The 25320-nt window shown below is 33.3% G+C and overlaps 1 protein-coding gene across 1 annotated transcript in view; it reads right to left on the reverse strand.

The window, feature by feature from the left end:
* The window catches only part of EYS (eyes shut homolog), a gene marked incomplete at its 5' end in the record, with an annotated part of 1607607 nt that overhangs the window by 1421357 nt on the left and 160930 nt on the right, over positions 1-25320 (reverse strand).

A 25320-nucleotide genomic window follows, 5' to 3' on the forward strand; every position in this document is an offset into this window, starting at 1 on the left:
ACAGTATATATGTGTGTGTCTAAAATAGATCATTCAAACTCAATCTGTCACTCAATGCAATTATTCATCTAAAATATAACAAAAGGTCAATGTCAGGTATTCTTTATATTTTTTTTATTAGACCATTATACTTACACATAATAGTTGGGTCCATTTTGACAAAGTCATACGTATGTTAGACTTGACTACATTTAAGTCCCTGTTACATCCCTTTTTCTTCCTCCCTCACCCTTTTCTCCTTCCTATACTCTACTGATTTTCCTCTCACTCTTTCACTTAGTTTGTGTGCTTTTTACATATATAAAAAGTGAAATTCTCTGTGGTATATTTATACATGCACAGAGTACGATTTTGATAAATTCATTCTCTAGTCCTTCCCCTTTCTTGTCCCTCTTCCTACCCTCTTGATCATCTTTTCCTACTCCATATTTCTTCCCTAAATCTCTTTTTTCCCTATATTCTTATGATATCCAATTATCTCCCACTTTTTTTCTTCTTATTTTGCTCTTCCATCTATAAATGAGACACAAATTCAACCCTAGATTTTTTTTTTAATTTGGCTTATTTCACTTAGTGTGATGTTCTCCATATGATTATTTTTAAAAGCTATATTATTTTGGATTTTAAAATATCTCTACCCTTGAAGACAATTCATGGATTCATTATTATATTTTATTAAATACAGATTTTAATGTATGTTTAAATTGGCTTTACTTTAATAGCACACATACAAATTAATTTTGCAGTGATTTTAATTTATCCAAAATATTTTGTTAGTGTTTTTAATGCAATTTTTTCTAATTGAATATTATGGTAAAACTATTAAAGTGGCATCCCCCCCCCTTTCTCCCCTGAAAAGTCTTAACTGGGCCTCTCCAGAAACCTTCACCCAGACTGAGTTTAGGACTGTCAGCAAAAGAGTTCAATGTAGATAAATTTCCTATGTTCATGTCACCCTGTTTACTTGGCCACTGGCCGAGAAGATACCAGCACTCCAGGTGCTGGACACCCCTTACTAATTTTTCACAAACATATCCAGTATAGTACTTTGAAGAAATGTGCAAACAAGGCGTCTGACCTTGAGCTGGGCTTCAGAGAGATCACTACACTTTTAAGATAAGTTACCAACTGGGCTCCATGGTAACAGCTGGCAGGGGGAGAATAGAAAGGGGAGAAGAAGCTCTCCCCTTCTCAGGTGTTGTCCTTGAAGGGTTAACATGCCCAGAACAGTGAAAGAAAAAGCTGCTTTTATGTGAACTTTTGCAGACTGTGAACTTCTGAGCCCCTCCCCTTACGTGCTGGATATAAAACTCTGAAACTACCTGAACTTGGGGTTCAGGGGATTAATTGATTACAGCAAAAGCTGTGCCCTCTGAACCTGCTGCAGCCAAATAAAACTGTTTCCTGCTGACTTCAGTTCCTTGCCTCATTTGTCCCTACAACACTATGAACAAAGTACTAATCATTTTCTTGAGATAGGCAAGGTAAATCATTGGATCTTTTTCTTTATTTCTCTCTCTCTCTCTCTCTCTCTCTCTCTCTCTCACACACACACACACACACACACACACACACACACACATACACACACACACACACATAACTTTTCAGTACTCCATTTATGTATTCAATCATTATACTTTGTTGAACACATTTCTTGGGTCCTCTGTCTTGGTAATACCTTAAATGATATACATAATAAGAAGCATTTTTAATATAATTACATATTTTAGAATATGCTAATGTGCATCTTTTTGAAAAAAAAAGCATATATAAATTGAAAAAGAAAGTAGTAAGATAAAAAGAAAAACCCTAAACCATTGTGATAATCTTAAGTCCAAAGTAACATTGTGAATTTCAAGCATCCTTTATCAAGTATTCAGAGAGCACTTAAGATAATCATATAGACATGTGAATGAGTGGAGATGAACAATGTCAAATCACTTTGCTTGTTATTAGTAATGGAAATTAACCTAATGAACCTAAGTAATTACACTTAGAATAAATCTATATGATGGTGTTTGGAGCTAACCAAAATGTTAAAGGTCAATTATTTCAAGTCTTTCTTCTTGTAGTTTGAAAAAACTTAGCCATTTAATGCAAGTTTCCAAAGATCACTGAGACTGCTAATGACATGCAGTACAGTAGTTGCTTTGATGTATTCAAAGCCCTGGCCTTGAAAAGAGAAACGTGATTCTAATTTCTTTACAATTTATTTGGTAAATAGGTTTCTGAGTGATCTTTTTTTTTTCATTTGCAGAATTTTCAATTGTACTTGCATTTCACAGAAAAGGAGTAAATGTATATATTACTGGACAAGCATCCTTTTTGCTTCCTTTCTCAAATGTCCTTATGAGGGAGTTGCCAAAAGTAAAGATAGAACCGGGTACCACTGGCTCACACCTGTAATATCAGTGGCTCAGGAGGCTGAGGCAGGAGAATAGTGAGTTCAAAGCTACCAAAAAGGAGGTACTAAGCAACTCAGTGAGACTCTGTCTCTAAATAAAATACAAAACAGGGTTGGGGATGTGGCTCAGTGGATAAGTGCCTCTGAGTTCAATGGAAAGAAAGAAAGAAAGAAAGAAAGAAAGAAAGAAAGAAAGAAAGAAAGAAAGAAAGAAAGAAAGGAAGGAAGGAAGGAAGGAAGGAAGGAAGGAGGGAGGGAGGGAAGGAGGGAGATTTATTTCCTTTTACATCCCTTCCAATGTAGGTCTTTGGGTTAGCCTCCTCTTACCCTGTCTCATTTGCTCCTTGACCATGTTATGATGCAATAAGACCCTCACCAGATGTGAGTTTCAATCTTATACTTCCCAGCCTCCAGAACTATCAGCCAAATAAACTTTTATTGTTAATAATTTGCCCAGTCTGTGGCATTCTAAGATAGAAGCAGAAAGCAAATAATTGACTAAATTCCTCCTATATTTATCTCCATTAACATATCAGTAAAACAAAAATAACAGGTGAGAATTTAACAATTTGATTCTACATTTTACATGGAAAGCTAAATTTAATCAGTAAATTTAAGGAGAATATTTTTTTAAAATTGTCACATGGAGGTACTAGACTAATTAGATACTACAACTGAAAACACAGAACAATTAAAGTAGATGTTATTTGTTATCTATCAGTTGCTAGTACTTAAACATCTAAAACCTACATTACCTATGAAGAATATTCAAATCATTTCTGAACATTTTGGATGAGTCTCAAAAATGTACTTACAAGAAATTTGGGTAAACAAGCACAAATTACTTGATGGTATTTCTGCTTTAAAAATGTAATTTTGTTACAGTGGGTTGGAGGCTGGGTGGGTAATAGTAAAATCAATAAAATGTTACAATGCAAGAAATAGTGCAGTAGTTCAGAAAGAAATGATTATGGTAAGAAGCATGGAACTTTGTGTTCATGATGAAAAGTCATCTCAGGATACATTTTAAAAATAGGATCTACAGTTTTTACTAATGGATTAATTTTGTGGAAGACAGGAGCATTTGTAAGTTCTTCATTTAAGACCATGCAGTTAGGGACAGTGACAATCTTTAGTAAGAAGGAAATTTAGCAGAAGAAATATTGCTTAGAAACAGGAAATTGATAGTTGCTCATAAAAAATTTGGGAAATTACTTACACACATAACTTAAAAGTCAGTTGGGTATATATGCAAGTACTGTACCAGGAAAATAGGCCCAAAATACAGATGAAAATTTAGGATCAAACAGATGGTAATTGGCTTAATTCTTGTATTTCAATATTGCAATGTTTATTAATTTTCATTTTATTTGAATTTAAGTTATTCAAGAGAATGCTTTCTTCTCATGTACTTATTTCCAATTTTTTTTAATTTTTAAAATTTTGTTTTTGACAAAGCAGTCAAATTTGGGAAATTTTCAATGAATATATATATAACTTTGTGTATTAATTTCTCATTAGTATTAATATTTCCATGTCTACCAATCTACCTACCTACCTACCTACCTATATACATACTTACCTACTCAAATATAATTATTTATATACATCCTGCTTATAAACATTTTTTTAAAAAATATCATACCTGGATAAAATTCAATGCTCTGAAACTTGCTCTTTTTATTTAATGATATGTCTTGGGTATTACTCCAAATTATCATATTCTATTTTCAAAGGTTATACATATTCTACTGTATGAATATATACCGCCTGAAGATCCTCTGGTTATTCTGAAGTTTTATTTATTCCAACAAAAATTACATAGCTGTGGAATGCTTTGAACAAATATATCAGAGATATAATAATTTCACTATATATAATATAGGATTATAGGGGCTGGGGATGTGGCTCAAGTGGTAGCGTGCTTGCCTGGCAGCATGCGGCCCGGGTTCGATTCTCAGCACCACATACAAACAAAGATGTTGGGTCCACTGAAAACTAAAAAATAAATTATAATATATATATATATATATATATATATATATACACACACACATATATATATGATTATATAATATAAAATATATTGTGAAATATAATATAGTATGATATATATGTATATATATGTATATGTATATATATATATATATATATATATATATATATATAATATTCAAAGGTAAAATCTCTTGTAGAATTGTTCTTAAGAGAGTTAAAAAATGTGTTTTTATATGTTTAAATTATGGCTTACCGCAATCCACTTTTTATAAAGTTATTTTTTTAACTATTTGCTTAATAACTGACTAGTTTCAGCACTTTTCTGCAATTTTTTTTATTTTAATATTGATATTGTAAGTACTTTAAAAAGAAATTTGATATTGGTGCTTTATTCTGCTTTATACACACCAATCTCCCATCACCTCTCACACACACTGTGGCACATTCCTGTAATTCCAGCAGCTCAGGATGCTGATACAGGAGAATGGAGAATTCAAAGCCAGCCTCAACATAAGTGAGGCACTAAGCAACTCAGTGAGACCTGTCTCTAAATAAAATACAAAATAGGAATGGAATGTGGCTCAGTGGTCAAATGCCCCTGAGTTCAATCTTCTTATACCAAAAAAAAAAAAAAAAAAAAAAAAAAAAAAAAAAACATTTTCACATTCTCCAAATTCCCCAATATCTTTCATTCTCCCAATCAGATTAGGTTGTTTTTAAACCAATATACATTTTATATGACTACAACTATATTAGCATTATTCACAGATTAAACATGTAGTATAAATATTTTTTTCTAAACAACTTTTTGTTTTCCCTGAAGTTAATAGTCACCTCATGTTTTATAGTTTTTAACTCATGATTTCAAGTGCCTCACAGTAATTATCCCCTGATGTTAATTAACATGTAAAATGTATTGAACAGTCTCTTGGTCTCATTTTGTTGTTGTTGCTGTTGTTCTGTTTCCCTGTTGGAAGTGGTGACTGAATTATAGGTCCTGCTCTGTCCAGTAATAGAGGTGATGCTTTTCTAGAGCACTCTTGGTGCAAATGTGCCCATCGAGATTGCTATAGAGACACACAGTTTAGTAGGAGGTTCTGTGCCAGCCATGGTGCTATTCAGTTCTTGTCCTTGAGGTTCAGAGGCCAGCTGCTGGGGATAGAAAATTATGAGCACAAGCTCATAATCATAATTTGTTAATACTCATGACCTTGGTTGTGTTTGTTTTGAAGAAACTTTCTCAGGATAAATCCTTCTGATGTTTAAACCTATAAAATAAACATGTCAAACTTGGTCAGAAAATTCCCCCATCATTTGTTGGCTTATCCACCAGGTTCCGAGTTTTTTTCTACTTGAGTGTTTGCTTGTCTTTTCTCAGTTCACTCACTGTACAGTTTAGCCACCTGAGTAAACAGCCATGTGGGTCCTAGCATTTCCCCATGAGGATTTCCTGGGTGGGTAGATCAGCGGGATGACTGCAGTATCTTCTGGGTTATCGCTTCATTCTCAAAATGAAAATTTTTAATACATTGCAAGTAATATTTTCCATTGGACAATTTTATTGCAATATTGGGAGAGACAATGTTATTTTTTTTTTTTTTGAAGATCTCTCCATCACCAGAACCTATAGTTCTTTTCCCTAGGGTTAGTCAGTAACAGTGTAGGATTGCCCTGGTCCCACAAATATATTTTATTAGCATAGAGAAAAGGTCTTTATTCTCCATGTTTTCTGGGTAGCTTTTTACTAATTTAAAATTGTAATTATATATATCTCCCTAGAATGTGTATATTTTTGTGGGGTGGTCTAGTCTAGTGTATTTTTGTGTAGTTGGCTGTTGACATGGGATGATGGAGGGATTCCAGAAATCTAACTGCTTGCAACTAAATCTTTTAAAATTTATTTTAGAGTTACTCTATCCCCATAATTAAGAATGTCTAGTGAGTCCAATTCCTCTGTCTTCCAAGTGTTCAGCTTTCTTACCACTTTCCCCTCAGCCACTAATTTACTTTATTGTCTCATATTTCTTAGTCACACTTATTTGCCTGTTCTCCAGTATCCCAAATTCTGATGAGACAGCACTTTTTGTTTTCTTTATTAATTTATTTTAAATTTGTTTATTTGTTCTAATTTGTTACACATGACAGCAAAATGCATTTTAATTCATAGTACACATATCGAGCACAATTTTTCATGTCTCTAGTTGTTCACAAAATAGAGTCACACCATCTGTGTCTTCATACATTTACTTAGGGTTATGATATTTTTCCCCTCCCTTCCTTTGCCCCATCTAAAGTCCTTCCATTCCTCTCATGTTCTCTGCCCCGTCATCCCCATTATAAATCAGCATCCACATTTCAGATAAAGCATTTGGCATTTGTTTTTTGGAGATTGGCTTACTTCACTTAGCATAACATTCTCCAACTCCACCCATTTACCTGCAAATGCCATGATTTTATTCTCTCTCTGTTTTTCTTTTTTAATATTCTTTATTTGTAGGTGGACACAATATCTTTTCTCCAATGCATGTTTTTGATGCCTTTGTCTAATGTAAGATGACTGTCTCTATGGGGGTTTATTCTGTACCATTGGTCAACAAGTCTATTTTGGTGCCAATGCCTTGACATTTTTGTTACTATTGCTCTACAGTATAGTTTAAAGTCTGGTTTAGTGGTGCCAACTGCTTCACTCTTGCTAAGAATTTCTTTGGCTATTCTGAGTCTTATTTTTCCAGAAGAATTTCATGTTCATGATTCCTTTGTCTATTTCTATGAGGAATGTCTTTGGGATTTTGGTTGGAATTGCATTAAATCTGTATAGTGCTTTTGATAGTATGGTCATTTTGACAATGTTAATTCTGCCTATCCAAGAACAGGGAGATCTTTCCATCTTCTAAGGTGATATATATATATATATATATATATATATATATATATATATATATATATATATATATATATTTTCAGTAGTTTTCATTGTAGAGGTGTTTTTCCAGGTTATTGTAAATATAGTAGTTTTCCTAGTTTCTCATTCAGAGGATTTCTCACTGATGTACAGAAATGTCTTTGAGTTATGGGTGTTGATTTTATATCCTGCTACTTTTCTGAATTCATTTGTTAGTTCTAGAAGTTTTCTGGTAAAATTTTTTGGATCCTCTACATATAGAATCATGCTGTTGGCAAATAGTGACAGTTTGAGTTCTTCTTTTCCTATGGATATCCCCTTAATTTATTTTGTCTTTCTAATTGATGGCTTTTTTTCCTATGCTTTTTCTTTCCTTTAACTATACTTTTATGGGTTTTGAGAAAAGTAGAGGGAATGCCAAATACAGAGCTAGACTACTTAACATATACTTAAGCATTTACAAATTACTTAAAATTTTTATTTTTGTTATTTTGATTGATTTATTACAATTTTTTCCAAATACTTCAATGTATTTGAATTTATGACAGCATATTTTAAAGTATATGGAGCAATTTATCATCTTTTTCTTTAATTGTTTATAAATCTCATGTCCTTTTTAAAATAGCTTCTCATGTTTAGGGTATAAAAATATTCATAGTTTCTCCATAGATAGAAAATGGTAATTTTATAATTTATTTCCTTATGTAAATGAGGATACATGTATGGATACATATACATATCACATAGATCTATGAGTCATATATTTTTCTATAGTACAAGTATTTATACATAACTCTCCAAAATATATGTTGATTCTTTGTTTTAATAAATGCTAGAATTACTCTTTTTTTCAGTTTTTTTTTTTTTGGTTGTTGTTCCTTTCAAACTCTATCTTCTATGTATTCATTATAAAGCAAAATTGTTTATTTTTTCATGTATGATGTCATATAGAATTTATAGAAGAATTTTGGAAGGATTTACATATTTAAAACACTTTCTACCCAACAAACTGCTATAAAATTTCAATCATTTAATTTTTATATTCTTCATTAGAATTTTATGTTTTAGTATGCACTCATTAAAGTTTATTCCTAGATATACTTTGCTAAATTCATAAAAAAATTTTTTCTTCATTTTATTTTCTAAGAGAAATTCGTTTCTGATTGAAAACCAACACATTTCTTATATCAATTATTCAATAAGGCATTGTATAGAATTATTTTATTTTAGTGGTTTTGTTCAAGTTTATTAATTTTCTAGAATTATAAACATTTCATCTGTAAACCACAGTAATTCTTTCTTCTTTTAATATTCATACCTACTCATTTTTCATTTGTTCCTAGACATAAATACTTTCAGAAACCTAGATTAATAGCAAGCATCATTTATATTAATACAATGCTATTAGTATGCCTACATAAAGCTAAATGTCAACGACTTTATATCCAGTTTAACATTTTTAGTCTTGAATTCTGCGTTGATTTATCAATTGTGCAGTTCCAGGCTTGTTTTAATTTGCATTTTCCCAATATTTTCTGATGTGTGTCTCTTCCTTCCTTCCTTCCTTCCTTCCTTCCTTCCTTCCTTCCTTCCTTCCTTCCTTCCTTCCTTTCTTTCTTTCTTTCTTTCTTTCTTTCTTTCTTTTTTCTTTCTTTCTTGGTTTTAGATGGACAACATGTCTTTTCTTCATTTATTTCTTTTTATGCAGTGCTAAAAATCAAACCCATGCCTCACACATGCTAGGCAAGTGCTCTGCTACTGAGCTACAGCCCCAGCCCAATGTGTTATTTCTTTTAATCTCTCTAATTTTAATTGTTATATTGACCTTTTTAAAACAAAACAAAATAGGTTTGTTTTATTTTAATAGTTATTTTAATACATATTATTAACATATATCTGTATGTGTGTAAAAATTTCTTGTTTCCTCTTACCACAGTGTGTGACTTGCATTAGATTTATTTAATGTGTGAATTGGTTTAATGTGTGATTGATATAATTGTCGATATTTGTCTGGTTTTCATCTTCTATATGTTTTATTTTTAAAGAGAGAGTGAGAGAGGAGAGAGAGAGAGAGAGAGAGAATTTTTAATATTTATTTTTTACTTCTCGGCAGACACAACATCTTTGTTGGTATGTGGTGCTGAGGATCGAACCCGGGTCGCACACATGCCAGGCGAGTGCGCTACCGCTTGAGCCACATCCCCAGTCCCCTTCTATATGTTTTTAATTCATATAATTGATTTGCCTTCTATTTTTTCAAATGAATAACCTCTATCTATTGATATATTTTTTTAAAGATTAGAATATTGAATGATGCTAGCCTGAGGCTTAGCATATATAGCTTTTACAATGTTGAGGTAAGTTCCTATTATCCCCAGTTTTTCTAGTGTTTTGAACATAAAAGGATGCTGTACTTTGTCGAATGCTTTTTCTGCATCTATCGAGACGATCATATGGTTCTTGTCATTAAGTCTATTGATGTGGTGAATAATATTTATTGATTTCCGTATATTGAACCAACCTTGCATCCCAGGGATGAATCCTACTTGATCATGGTGCACAATTTTTTTGATATGCTTTTGTATTCGATTCGCCAGGATTTTATTGAGGATTTTTGCATCTATGTTCATTAGAGATATTGGTCTGTAGTTTTCTTTCTTTGAAGTGTCTTTGTCTGGTTTTGGGATCAGGGTGATGTTGGCCTCATAGAATGAATTTGGAAGAGCTCCTTCTTTTTCTATTTCTTGAAATAGCTTGAAAAGTATTGGTATTAATTCTTCTTTGAAAGTTTTGTAAAACTCCGCTGTATATCCATCTGGTCCAGGGCTTTTCTTGGTTGGTAGTCTTTTGATGGCGTCTTCTATTTCTTCCTTTGTTATTGGTCTGTTTAAATTGTGTGTGTCTTCCTGACTCAATCTGGGCAGCTCATATGACTTAAGAAATTTATCGATGTCTTCACTGTCTTCTATTTTATTAGAATATAGGGTTTCAAAATACTTTCTAATTATCTTCTGTATTTCTGTAGTGTCTGTTGTGATATTGCCTTTTTCATCCCGTATGTTAGTAATTTGAGTTTTCTCTCTTCTTCTCTTCGTTAGCATGGCTAAGGGTCTGTCGATCTTATTTATTAAAAGAGCATACTGTAGGGATACTGCCACATCAATGATCATAGCAGCACAATTCACAATAGCTAGACTTTGGAATCCACCTAGATGCCCTTCAATAGATGAATGGATTAAAAAACTGTGGCATTTATACACAATGGAGTATTACGCAGCACTAAAAAACGACAAAATCATGGATTTTGCAGGGAAATGGATGGCATTAGAGCAGATAATGCTAAGTGAAGCTAGCCAATCCTTAAAAAACAAATGCCAAATGTCTTCTTTGATATAAAGAGAGCAACTAAGATCAGAACAGGGAAGAAAAGCATGAGGAAAAGATTAACATTAAACAGAGATGAGTGGGGTGGGAGAAAGGGAGAGAGAAGGGAAACTGTATGGAAATGGAAGGAGACCCTCATTGTTACACAAAATTACATATAAGAGTTTGTGAGGGGAAAGGGGAAAAAAATACAAGGGAGAGAATTAAACAACAGCAGATGGGGTAGAGAGGGAAAATGAGAGGGAAGGGGAGGGGGGATAGTAGGGGATAGGAAAGATAGCAGAATACAACAGTCATTAATATGGTATTATGTAAAAATGTGGATGTGTAACCGATGTGATTCTGCAACTTGTATTTGGGGTAAAAAATGGGAGTTCATAACCCACTTGAATCAAATGTATGGAAGATGATATGTCATGAGCTTTGTAATGTTTTGAACAACCAATAAAAAAAAAATTAAAAAAATTTTAAAAAAAGATTAGAATATTGTAACATTTCAGTATCTTTCCCTTTGTGGCTTTTAGTTTCAAAAATTTTGTGTATTATATTTTCAGTTTTTTAATTTCCATTGTTTTATTCAAATTAACACTTTCCTCTTTCTATTTTTTTCCCCTTTCAATGCTGTGTATCGAACCCAGGCCCCTGCCTATGATAGGCAAGTGCTCTACCACTGAGCTACATCCTTATTTTGCTGTATTCCTCTTAAGTAAAATAAATGAATCAATGCCCTTACAATTGATTCTAATGTCTTTATTTCTGTATTTTTGATATGTGCATGCAATCATAATTTTATTATTCTTTAATTTTATATTCACATTTACATAGAATACACATTCATTTATAATTCTCATCCAGAACATTCTCCTCCTTATCTGGCAGGTTTCTTGGGCTCATTAATATTCTAGTTGATTTGTTTGTTGTTTCATTTTATTTAAAGAGAAGCCTAAAAGTCTACATTACTCAAATATTTCTGAAGTTCTCTAATCATATTTGAATCTTATTTTTTATATTTAATGTCAAATTGCATCATTCTTATGCCCTTATGAATACACTGAAATAGTGTTCTGAATTCCTTAAGAAATTCATATGGATTTAACAAGGTAAAAACAACAACTTTGATAATTACAATAATTAACAAGCAAATTAACAAGGAAATATTTTTTGATTGTTTATAAAATATTGTAGACAATAATCAGTATTTTTTATAACTATATAGTGTGTAAAAAATTTGTGTAATAGCTTCTCCATATCAATATATTATATCTGAACAGATTTAACACCAGTTTGTATTATTAAAAATATAAAACATAAGAAAATACTCCAAAATCTCCTGAAAATTTTTCTTCAATAGTGATATATAGAGATGATTGTTCTTAACTCATGTAACTTTATGTATAATTGCATAGAATTTGAACCCTTCAATGTTTTTTTTTCAACATGGGGCCCTTGCTGTAATTGAAATCAGGTATCTACATAGTTTCTTTAGATCCCCATCCTTGAGAAAACCTGTTCTATTTTTTTAAATTTAAATAAACCCCATATAATTTAGAACTTAATCCTTTCATATGTCCAAAAAAAGGTGTTAATTCAGTCAGAAGAATATATGCTGTTCATAGTTTAATCATTTCTCATAGGACTCTTTATCTACCACAACTCATAAATATAAGCTATCTATATATCTTATATTAAAATTAATTAAGATAATACTGTTATTATATTATAATATGTGAAAGAACATTGATTTATAACTAACAACATTTTTCTGTAAAAATACTAATGAGAGATTAAGTAGAAGATGTATTGAAATGGTTAGTCATTTGCTCCCAAATGCAGAATTTTCATGAGTGTGGCAGCTACAAAGACTGATAATAGTAAATTTACATTAGAAATTTATTTTGGATGGTATAATTTTCAAGTATGGTTAAAAAATTCTAGTAAATTTCTGCAAACATTGATTTTATTAACATAAAATATTTCATTACTAAAAATCAAATGATTATAAAAGTCATGTAATAATATTTGCCCAAATGTGTAAAATGAAGTTCAGAATCAAGCATAAATATTTATAAAAGTATTTTATAGCCTCAAAAATGTACATTGAGTCTTTTAGAAATTTTACAAACCATGGAAAGCTTTTCCTTTGCAAGGAATTATACTGTCCTTAAAAAATGTATAACATTCATTTATCATCACCTACCTGCTAAGTGCCAGGTTTTCCAGCCAGTTATTATGAACATTGGAAATGGCCCTAGAAATTGTCAAGATGCTTCCAGAAGGCAAAACCATCCAACCACATACTATTACATCAAGCATTTTGTCCTCATAATAAATAATATTCTACAGTGCTACTATAAATGGAAACTGGAAGATATACAGTGACAAGTACATCAATGTTTTGATAACACCACATGGAAATTAGAATGGCATATATATATGTATTATATATATATTATTGATAATATTTATTATTTAAATTATTAAATAAATTCAAATAATATTTTTAGAAAATAAATTGAGCTAAAAGACCTTATGGAATATTCTGAATTCTAATTATAGTAGATAAAAGTAATAATGTGAACAAGAAAAAAGTATTTTTAATTGCATTATTAAATAAATTCTGAATTGTAATTAAATTTGATACAAGTAATAATATGAACAAGAAAATGCAGAAAACTATTTGATGAAAGTTTGTACTACAATGTTATTGTTTTCAATATAGTGATTAAGAGGTGTTTTTAATGAAGAAATGCTTTTTCTATAAAGAGAAAAAAATGTAGTGTATAACTACTTATTCCCCTAAGTCCTAAGGTTATGATCTATATGCTTTACATTATGTAGGTCCTTCATTAATAATAGTGACTAAGTAATCATTAAATACATTTTGAATTTGTGAGCTATGCTGAAGAAAAAGGTCATCTTCTGAAAGGTACTGCATAAACAGCTTCATGAAATTCAAAGACTTACAAAATAATTTGCAACATAATGTAAAAAGGTTAGGGCTATAAAATGCTATTTAGATATTATGAAGTAAAATAAAAAATCTGTCCCAGGTAGCAAAAAAAAATCATATAACATACATAAAATTCCTTTATTGTTTGAAATATGACATAAAATCTTGAAAAGTCATAGAATATGAAGCTATAATGTAGGCAAACTATGATTTAAATGCATAAGTATTGGTTTGCACCTAACAGGAAAAAAAATACATGAGGGATAATTGTGAACACATGAGCTAAGCCTCAACTCATACCATAGTTGAAACTTAATTATACAAAAGTGCTTCATTTAATGAAGCTTATTATAATTAGTTTTGGCATGCATATAGATAATATAGTGGTATCTACTTTTAAATTACTTAAATGAATTAAGTAATGACCTGCATATCATTTACAGTAAAATTTAAGGCAGAAAGGTTATTTGTTTTTCCAGGGCATGATAAAGAGGAAAAAGAAATCTGTGCATGCAAGTGTAATAGAGAAAATAATACAGTCAGGAGAGAAAACATGGTTTAGAGGTATCAGAACTAAACACAAAAATTCACTTGTACAAAAAATAAATTATTTTCACATGGAATTCAGTTTACTGTTGAGAGCCATCCATAGGCAGTGTATGGACTGTGTTGTGCATCTTTGCCTAATGAATAGGATAATCTGGTGTCTGGGATCTTGCAGTGGACATTTCCTCTAGTTTATTGCCCAGAGACATTGTGAATTTCTATTGCACTCTGCCATGTCTCACACTGCACTGGAGATGGTAGTGACTTGCCAAGATGCCAACCAACCTGCTGACTGCAAGAATCCACCCTTGAAACCTTACCCCTGCCTTTGATGTAACCCCTTAAATAAACCATGGGAGCCATTTACTAATTGTTCAGCTCCAACTTCTATGTGGGCTGGACCTATCAGGATCTCCCCTTTTAAAACTCTCTCTCCTGACTTTGTCTTTTGTTCTTTACTAATTATTCTAGACTTTAATTTCTCTGGTGGCTTACACCCTCCTTGGTAGGAAGAAGAAACCCCTATATGAGGCACTGGCCACCTCCCCATAGTTTATATTTTATTTATTTATTTTTTGTATTGTTTTGGTGTGGTTTCTTAAAAGTAAAATATAAGTACATGTGACTTTTGTTTGGTAGGTAGAAAAATTTATGATAGATCCAAAACTGAAAATAAATACAAAGGAAGCAAGTCAACTCATAAATAAAACATCACTGTCATCATGGCAGAAATTGTAATAGTCTTAGGAATAAATAATTATTAAAATTATTAGAATTTCTAGTTCAGAAATAATTTTTAAAACCTTGATCAAAATATATTTCTATAGCAAATTCACATGAATTTCTATTTGTACAATCCTCCTGACTCAACAGAAACAGGCTTTGAAACTATACCTGATTTCTCGTGAATTTTTAGATTTTACACTTTGAAACAGAACTCTTGCTTATAACTGAAACATAATGTTTTGGTTATATTTAGCATTACATAGAAATTCAGATGCTACTAAAATAGCCTATAAAGGAGAAACACTTAATTTAGCTTTCAGAAAGAAGTCCATAAAATACATTGCTACCACATGTACTACTTATATGTTCAGAAAGAAAAAAATTACATAGACCTTAGGTGTTTTTGTTTGTTTGTTTTTTGTGGTGCTGGGGATTGAACCCAGGGCCTTATGCATGTGAGGCAAGCTCTCTACCAACTGAGCTATATCCTCAGCCCCATACCTTAGTATTTTAAAAATGCATTTTTGCTTTCTGAATGAAATGGAAACAACATGATATGTAATCTAAAGAGAATATAAATTTACCTGTGGATAAAAATTACCTCATCAGGCGTCAGTATCTTTTTTTTTTTGCAGTATCTTCTATTGGGGGTGGGCTTGTTAGTAAATATTTCATGATTGTATGAACTGATATTTTCAATATGCTATAGTTTTGGTAGCTAGTAGGGATTGCTGATTTAGGCATAAATTTGTATCTTCAAAAGAAGTTGTAGTCATGAACACTTCATGCTTTGGGCCTGATGTTCAGAAAATATGATGGCATACTTACCAAAAGCTGTTCTAAAGTTGCAAGTGGCAACACAACTGGTGGATTTTTTTTAATTTAAATAATTTTTTTTCTCACTAAATGTTTTCCAATTTTTCAGAAAATGTTTTTTAAACACTTTAGGGCAGAAACGTGGTCCTGTGTGAAATATTTTATTTACATTGTACATTTTACGCTGCACTCACATAAATTATGCTTCAAGAGAAAAATGTTAATGCATTATTTATCTGTTAACATTATTAGTAGTGTCATTCACTAGAAATAAATCCTTTAATTTAATATTATAGCAATTCTATAATTTTTTTATTTAAAATATACTCTGTAAATTTAGTTTAAACATTTCTTTATTCTGGCACTCTCTCTCTGGCAATGGCCCAGATTCTCACTTGAATGTATATTTTGTACTTTACCCCCCAAATGTCTCTTCCCTGAGAAAGTCCATAATCTCCTTTCCTGAATAACCTTTTCTGAATAAATCTCTGTGTCTCTGACAAACAACAACAACAAAAAGTTCTTCATCCCAAACCATACAGACATTTTTCTATATTTCTTCAGTGATATAAAAATTTGTAACTCTACTTTCAAATCTATAAATACATTTTGAGTCTGTTTCTATTCTATAAGGTCTAAGGTTGAAATCCACTTTCATTTATGGTCTCATACTGAGCTCTTTCCTTGATACCATTTACTAAATAACCCAGTTAATTCACATCAAATTATGGCCAAATGTCTCATTTAGAGAAGTAAAATGTTATGTGTTCTCAGAGCTCTCTTTGGCCCATCTGTTTTTCTTACAAAGTCTTCATATGTAGACTATCATGCTAGATGGCACATGAAGTCCCACCTGATTACTCTTCTTTTTCAAATATTACATTGATTTAAAAGACATTATTTTTTTCTCTAGATTTTAGAATGTGTTTATTAACTCATACAACAACCTTCAATTAAATTTTGGTAATATACTGTGTGAATTAATTGGGTAATAATTGTTTTATTCAATTTAACTGAACATAATAATAGAGTTTTATGACAGAAAACAAACATATTTTGTTATTTCTAAGATTTCTATGTGTTTTGTTGGTATAGTAGTTGATGTCACATTGTGTAATAAATTTTGATATTTTAACTGATGGAGAGAAATTGCTATTTTTTTAAAAAAGTGTTTATATCTGCTGAATCTGCCGGACTACATCCTTTGTACTAATTTTGATGGAAAAAAGAATTATTTCCCTTATCAATATTCTTTTAATATTCATTGAGGCATGCACCAATAATCCAATCTTTTCTATTGCTGAATAATATCCCATTGCTGAATAATATCCATTGCATAGATACAACACATTTTATTTATCTATATTATAATTTGATGAACTTTGAGACAATTAAAAATACTGTAGGAACATTCACAATAGGCTTGACCATTTATTTTTGCTTTTATTGAGTATATAAAAAGTAGAGTAGTTAGATCATTTGGCAAGTCTAATTAAACATTTGAGGAACTGACAGAGTATTTCCAAAGCATGGATTCATGTTATTACCTCACCAGAAGTCTGAGTTCTATTTCTCCATAGCCTTGAAAACATCAACACTTTTTTGCCTATTTTTTTTAAATTATAACCATATTGTTTGTTGTAAAATGGCAAGTATATCTACTTGCATTTTCATTCTTTCATCATTAAGTATAATAATAATTTAGCTTTATTTCTTTCCCATTTTAAATATTCTTTATCAGATTGTAAAAGTTCCACTGAATGTGTTTAACATGAAATGGTGTAAAATCTTGCCAAATGTTTTGGTTTTTGCATCTCTTAAACCTATCGTGCAATTCACTTGTCTTTTCTTCCTTAATTACATGATAAGGCATAATACATTAATAGATTTTAGGTTGTTCAAGCAACTTTGCATTATTGTGATAAATTCCACTTGTCATAGTATATAAATATTTTTATATGTAATGCTATCATTGTGCTGAGTGTTCTTTGCTATAGATTAATACAATGTTAGTTGGTAGATTCTTGTCAGTTTCATTGAAACATTGTACTATTGGCATCACAGATGGTTACATTGTTTCCTCCCTCCTTCTATTTTAGAAAGTTTATAAATAACTTCTATTATTTCTGCTTTAAATATTTGCTAGAATATCCCAACAAAGTCATACAGTTCTGGTTATTTATTAATCTTGCTTATTTAGTTACTGATTCAAATGTTTTATTGCTATAAATCTGATCAATTTTTTAATTTATTTTTGTATCATTCTCAGTAATTTGTATTTTCTGAAAATTTCCCCATTTCATAGTATTTTAACATGTTTTGACATATAATTTAATAATAGTCTCTCTTTCATGATTTCAGCAATTTGAGTATTCTGATTTTTTTCTTCATGTAGGTAAATTTTTATTCACTTTGTTATTACTATAAAAGGATAAATTTTGATCTCATTGATATTCTTCATTGCTTATCTGGGATCTTTTTAAAATTTATTTTACTCTTTTTAATTTATTTCCTTCTGCTTGTATTACTTTGATTTTCTTTTTCCTTTATTATTTTATTATGTAAATTTAGGATATTGATTGAAACCATCATTTTAGAGCAATATTTTTTTATTTCTTTAATGTTACTTTTATATATTTTATGAGTTACATTCTTAGTAGTTATTCCAGAACTTGACATACAAATCTTAGCTTATCAAAATATACCATAAATTTATATTAACTTAATTTTAGTGTGATATAGATAAGTTTTACCTATATAGATCTATTCAATCTTCATTTCCTTTGTGTGTGTGTGTGTGTTTGTATATGCTACCATTATTTTTTTTCTTTTTTTTTATTGGTTGTTCACATCATTACAAAGCTCTTGACATATCATATTTCATACATTAGATTGAAGTGGGTTATGAACCCCCAATATTACCCCAAATGCAGATTGCAGAATCACGTCGGTTACACATCCACAATTTTACATAATGCCCCATTAGTAATTGTTGTATTCTGCTACCTTTCCTATCCCCTACTATCCCCCCTCCCCCCTCCCCTCCCTTCTTCTCTCATTACCCCATCTACTGTAATTCATTTCTCTCCTTGTTTATTTTCCCATTCCCCTCACAACCTCTTATATGTAAGTTTGTATAGCAATGAGGGTCTCCCTTCATTTCCATGCAATTTTCCTCAACTCTCTCTTTCCCTCCCATCTCATGTCACTGATTAATGTTACTCCTTTCTTCCCACTCTTCCTCCCTGTTCTGTTCATATTTGCTCTCATTATATCAAAGAAGACATTTGGTATTTGTTTTTTAGGGATTGGCTAGCTTCACTAAGCATAATCTGCTCTAGTGCCGTCCATTTCCCTGCAAATTCTATGATTTTGTCATTTTTTATTGCTGCATAGTACTCCATTGTGTATAGATGCCACATTTTTTTTATCCATTCATCTATTGAGGGGCATCTGGGTTGGTTCCACAGTCTAGCAATTGTGAATTGTGCTGCTATGAACATCGATGTGGCGGTATCCCTGTAGCATGCTCTTTTAAGGTCTTCAGGGAATAGTCCGAGAAGGGCAATAGCAGGGTCAAATGGTGGTTCCATTCCCAGCTTTCCCAGGAATCTCCAAACTGCTTTCCAAATTGGCCGCACCAATTTGCAGTCCCACCAGCAATGTACAAGTGTACCCTTTTCTCCACATCCTCGCCAGCACTTGTTGTTGTTTGACTTCATAGTGGCTGCCAATCTTACTGGAGTGAGATGGTATCTTAGGGTGGTTTTGATTTGCATTTCTCAGACTGCTAGAGATGGTGAGCATTTTTTCATGTACTTGTTGATTGATTGTATATCCTCCTCTGAGAAGTGTCTGTTTAGGTCCTTGGCCCATTTGTTGATTGGGTTATTTGTTATCTTATTGTCTAATTTTTTGAGTTCTTTGTATACTCTGGATATTAGGGCTCTATCTGAAGTGTGAGGAGTAAAAATTTGTTCCCAGGATGTGGGCTCCCTATTTACCTCTCTTATTGTTTCTCTTGCTGAGAAAAAACTTTTAAGTTTAATTAAGTCCCATTTGTTGATTCTTGTTGTTAACTCTTGTGCTATGGGTGTCCTATTAAGGAATTTGGAGCCCGACCCCACAATCTGTAGATCGGAGCCAACTTTTTCTTCTATCAGACACAGAGTCACTGGTTTGATATCAAGCTCCTTGATCCATTTTGAGTTAACTTTTGTGCATGGTGAGAGAAAGGGATTCAGTTTCATTTTGTTGCATATGGATTTCCAGTTTTCCCAACACCATTTGTTGAAGATGCTATCCTTCCTCCATTACATGCTTTTAGCCCCTTTATCAAATATAAGGTAGTTGTAACTTTGTGGATTAGTCTCTATGTCCTCAATTCTAAACCATTGGTCCACCCGCCTGTTTTGGTACCAGTACCATGCTGTTTTTGTCACTAATGCTCTGTAATATAGTTTGAAATCTGGTATCGCTATACCACCTGATTCACACTTCCTGTTTAGAATTGCTTTTGCTATTCTGGGTCTTTTATTTTTCCATATGAATTTCATGATTGCTTTATCAATTTCTACAAGATATGCCGTTGGGATTTTGATTGGCATTGCATTAAACCTATAGAGAACTTTTGGTAATATCGCCATTTTGATGATGTTAGTTCTGCCTATCCATGAACAGGGTATATTTTTTCATCTTCTAAGATCTTCATCAACTTCTCTCTTTAGGGTTCTGTAGTTTTCATTATATAAATCTTTCACCTCTTTTGTTAGGTTAATTCCCAAGTATTTTATTTTTTTTGAGGATATTGTGAATGGAGTGTTTTTCCTCATTTTCGTTTCAGAAGTTTTGTTGCTGATATACAGAAATGCCTTTGATTTATGCGTGTTGATTTTATATCCTGCCACTTTGCTGAATTCATTTATTAGTTCTAGTAGTTTCTTTGTAGACCCTTTTGGGTCTTCTAGGTATAGAATCATGTCATCTGCAAATAGTGATAATTTAAGTTCTTCTTTTCCAATTTTTATGCCTTTAATTTCTCTCATCTGTCTAATTGCTCTGGCCAGTGTTTCGAGAACTATATTGAATAGAAGTGGAGATAGAGGGCATCCCTGTCTTGTTCCGGATTTTAGAGGGCATGCCTTCAACTTTTGTCCATTCAGAATCATGCTAGCCTGAGGCTTAGCATAGATAGCTTTTACAATGTCAAGGTAAGTTCCTGTTATCCCTAATTTTTCTAATGTTTTGAACATAAAGGGATGCTGTACTTTATCAAATGCTTTCTCTGCATCTATCGAGATGATCATATGGTTCTTATCTTTAAGTCTATTGATGTGGTGAATAACATTTATTGATTTCCGTATGTTGAACCATCCTTGCATCCCAGGGATGAATCCTACTTGATCATGGTGCACAATTTGTTTGATGTGTTTTTGTATTCGATTTGCCAGAATTTTATTGAGGATTTTTGCATCTAGGTTCATTAGAGATATTGGTCTGTAGTTTTCTTTCTTTGAGGTGTCTTTGTCTGGTTTCGGAATCAGGGTGATGTTGGCCTCATAGAATGAATTTGGAAGAGCTCCCTCTTTTTCTATTTCCTGAAATAACTTGAAAAGTATTGGTATTAATTCTTCTTTAAAGGTTTTGTAAAACTCTGCTGTATACCCATCCGGTCCTGGGCTTTTCTTGGTTGGTAGTCTTTTGATGGCTTCTTCAATTTCATCCATTGATATTGGTCTGTTCAAATTGTGTGTATCCTCCTGACTCAGTCTGGGTAAATCATATGACTTAAGAAATTTATCGATGTCTTCACTATCTTCTATTTTGTTGGAATATAGGTTTTCAAAATAATTTCTAATTGTCTTCTGTATTTCTATAGCATCTGTTGTGATATTGCCTTTTTCATCCCGTATGTTTGTAATTTGAGTTCTCTCTCTTCTTCTCTTCGTTAGCATGGCTAAAGGTCTGTCAATCTTATTTATTTTTTCGAAGAACCAACTTTTAGTTTTGTTAATTTTTTCAATAGTTTCTTTTGTTTCAATTTCATTGATTTCCGCTCTGATTTTAATTATTTCTAGCCTTCTGCTACATTTGCTGTTGTTTTGCTTTTCCTTTTCTAGGGCTTTGAGATGAAGTGTGAGCTCATTTATTTGTTGGTTTTTTCTTTTTTTGAGGAATTACCACCAGGCGATGAATTTTCCTCTTAAAACTGCTTTCATTGTGTCCCATAGATTCCGATATGTTGTGTCTGTATTTTCATTTATCTCTAAGAATTTTTTGATTTCCTCCTTTATGTCTTCTGTAACCCATTGATCATTCAGTAACATATTGTTCATTTTCCATTTGATGTAGGATTTTTCCTTCCTTTTTTTATCATTGATTTCCAGTTTCATTCCATTATGATCAGATAAAATGCATGGTATTATCTCCACCCCTTTATATTTACTGAGGGTTACCCTATGGCATAATATATGGTCTATTTTTGAGAAGGATCCATGTGCTGCTGAGAAAAAAGTATATCCATTTGATGATGGTTGATATATTTTATATATGTCAGTTAAGTCTAGGTTATTGATTGTGATATTGAGTTCTATAGTTTCTTTATTCAATTTTTGTTTGGAGGATCTGTCCCATGGTGAGAGAGGTGTGTTGAAGTCACCCATAATTATTGTGTTGTGGTCTATTTGATTCTTGAACTTGAGGAGAATTTGTTTAATGAATGTCACAGCACCATTGTTTGGTGCATAAATATTGATAATTGTTATGTCTTGTTGGTGAATGGTTCCTTTTAACAGTATATAATGACCTTCTTTATCCCTTTTGATTAACTTAGTCTTGAAGTCGATTTTATTCGATATGAGGATGGCCACCCCTGCTTGCTTACGAGAACTCTGTGCGTGATATATTTTTTCCCATCCTTTCACCTTCAGCCTGTGTATGTCTTTTCCAATCAGATGTGTCTCCTGGAGGCAGCATATTGTTGGATTTGTTTTTTTAGTCCATGATACCAGCCTATGTCCCTTTATTGGAGAGTTTAAGCCATTAACATTCAGAGTTACTATTGATATATGGTTTGAACTTCCATCCATGTTTGATTGTTTATCGTTTTTTTTAAAAAAAAAAATTTAGTTTGTTTCTTCATGATTATCTTTCCCCTCGCCCTCTGTCTTTACTGAGGCACTTCCCACTGATGGTTTTGGTTATTGTTTTTCATTTCTTCCTCGTGTATTGTTTTGCTCAAAATGCTTTGCAATGCTGGATTTCTGGCTGCAAATTCTTTTAACTTTTGTTTATCATGAAAGATCTTTATTTCGTTGTCATACCTGAAGCTTAATTTTGCTGGATACAGAATTCTTGGTTGGCATCCATTGTCTTTCAGTGTTAGAAATACATTGTTCCATGACCTTCTTGCTTTCAGAGTCTGTGATGAAAAATCTGTTGTTAACCGTATTGGTTTACCCCTAAATGTAATCTGTCTCCTTTCTCTTGTAGCTTTTAATATTTTCTCTTTTCTGTATATTGGATATCTTCATAACAATGTGTCTTGGTGTTGGTCTACTGTGATTTTGTGTGCTCGGTGTCCTGTATGCATCTTCAATTTGTATATCTGTTTCCTTTTTTATTTCTGGAAAGTTTTCTGTAATTATTTCATTCAGCAGGTTTCTCATTCCCTTGGTTTGAATCTCTGTACCTTCTTCTATCCCGATGACTCATAAGTTTGGTTTCTTCATGTTATCCCATAACACTTGGATGTTTTTCTTGTGATTTTTTACCAGCCTTTCTGAGTTGGCTAGACTCTTTTCAAGATGGTATATTTTGTCTTCATTATCTGACGTTCTGGCTTCTACTTGCTCCACTCTATTAGTGATACTCTCAATTGAGTTTTTAATCTGGTTTATCGTTTCCTTCATTTCTAGAATTATTGTTTGATTATTTTTTATAATCTCTATCTCCTGATAAAGATGCTTAACTTCTTCTTTTAGCTGTTTATGTAATTCATTCTCAATGTGTTCTTTCGCTGCTTGAATTTGCTGTCTTGTATCCTCTTTAAGGTTCCATTCCATCTGTCTAAGGTGTTCCTTGGGGTCTTTATATGACCATTTTTCTGATGACTCTAGGTCCTCCTGAATATTTAGGCTGTCCTGCATTGTTTGTACTCCTTTTCTTCCTTGCTTCTTGAAGCTGCTCATGTTGCTTCTTGTTCTGTTTGACTGCTGAGTTACTGTTTACTCCTATAAATTTATTTGATGCTTGGGAGGAAAGGTATTAGAAGGGAAGGGAAGAAGTCACTAAAGAGAATGAGAGTAGGCAGGTAGAATTCAAGGAAGGGGGGATAAGAAAAATGAAAAGACAAAAGAAGAAAGAAATAGGAACTAAAAAAGAAAAAAATTAAAAAAATAATAATAATAATTATAAAAATTTAAAATTAAAATTAGAAGAGAAAGAAGAAGAAAAATAAAAAAAACAAGATAGAAAAATGAAGATGAAAGAAAAACCCAAATCAAAAAAAAAAAAAAAAAAGAATAAATGCCGTCTTAGAGTTTGATTAACTTCTCTTCCACTAGGTGGCGCTGTGCCCACCAGGTCAATTCTCTCCTGTCAGTACGCGGGAACCAATCACTGTGCAGCAGCTCCTCCCAGACTGGGCGAGTCTCCAATCCTGAGTGCCTAGGGCCTCCTCTTGTGTCCAATCACTTCCACTTTTCCTCTAGCCAGGCCCCTCTCACCACAATATTGGCTACAGGCCAGGTCTGCTGCTCCCGGGAGCCCTGTTTTCATGAACGACTGGGCTCACTCCTCCAGTTTGCCATTCCCTCAGACCCTAAGTTTGTAGAGCTTGGCGCTGAGAATCCTCAGCGAATTTTACTTGCCCTCCGGTAGCCACTCCCCCGTAGCTGGTGCAAGAGACCTCAGCAGTCAGCCCTGGCGGGAGTGGCAGTCCCGCGCCATGGGTCCCGCACCACCTCTGACTCCCTCGGGCTGACTGTAGCCCTGCGATGCCAGCCCTCCGCCACAGTGGTGTCCCCCGCAAACGGCGACAGTTCGCCTCCCCCTGCCGGGCGACCAACGCAACGGGCGGGTCCCCACTGTCTCTTCCAAGCCCCGCCTGGAACCTGTGGCCACTACCCATGAAGGCCCGGCAGGCATCCACCTCCGTAGGATGGGAAGGGCTGACCAGCCGCCTCAGCCGGATGGATTAATGCAGAGTCACAGCTGTCTGTCTCAGCTTTTTAGACGCGGCGGCGTGGGGCGCGGCGCACGGAGAGGCTTACTCACTTCCCGCCGCCATCTTCCTCTTCTTGCTATTTCGGGATGATGGCGGGGCTCTCGCTCCGCTCCCGGTGTGTCTCAGCCTCGGGCTCCCGCGCCTCTCTCCGCCGCGGCTTCCACAGCCAGCGCTAGCCCGGTCACTCTCTCCGCCCCCGGCGTTCCCGGCTTCTGGCCGCACCGAGGCCCGCTTCATGTCTCTCCAGCTCGCGGCTCCAGCGGCGCCCGGGGCCGGGGAGGCGACAGCCCCTCTCTGGCAAGTACCGCAGTCCCCGGGCCCCGAGTCCCGGCGGCCACAAACTGACACTTTTAGTAAACCTACCA

This window comes from Spermophilus citellus (assembly GCF_964194105.1).
Source record: "Spermophilus citellus genome assembly, chromosome: 5".
Taxonomy (NCBI): domain Eukaryota; kingdom Metazoa; phylum Chordata; class Mammalia; order Rodentia; family Sciuridae; genus Spermophilus; species Spermophilus citellus.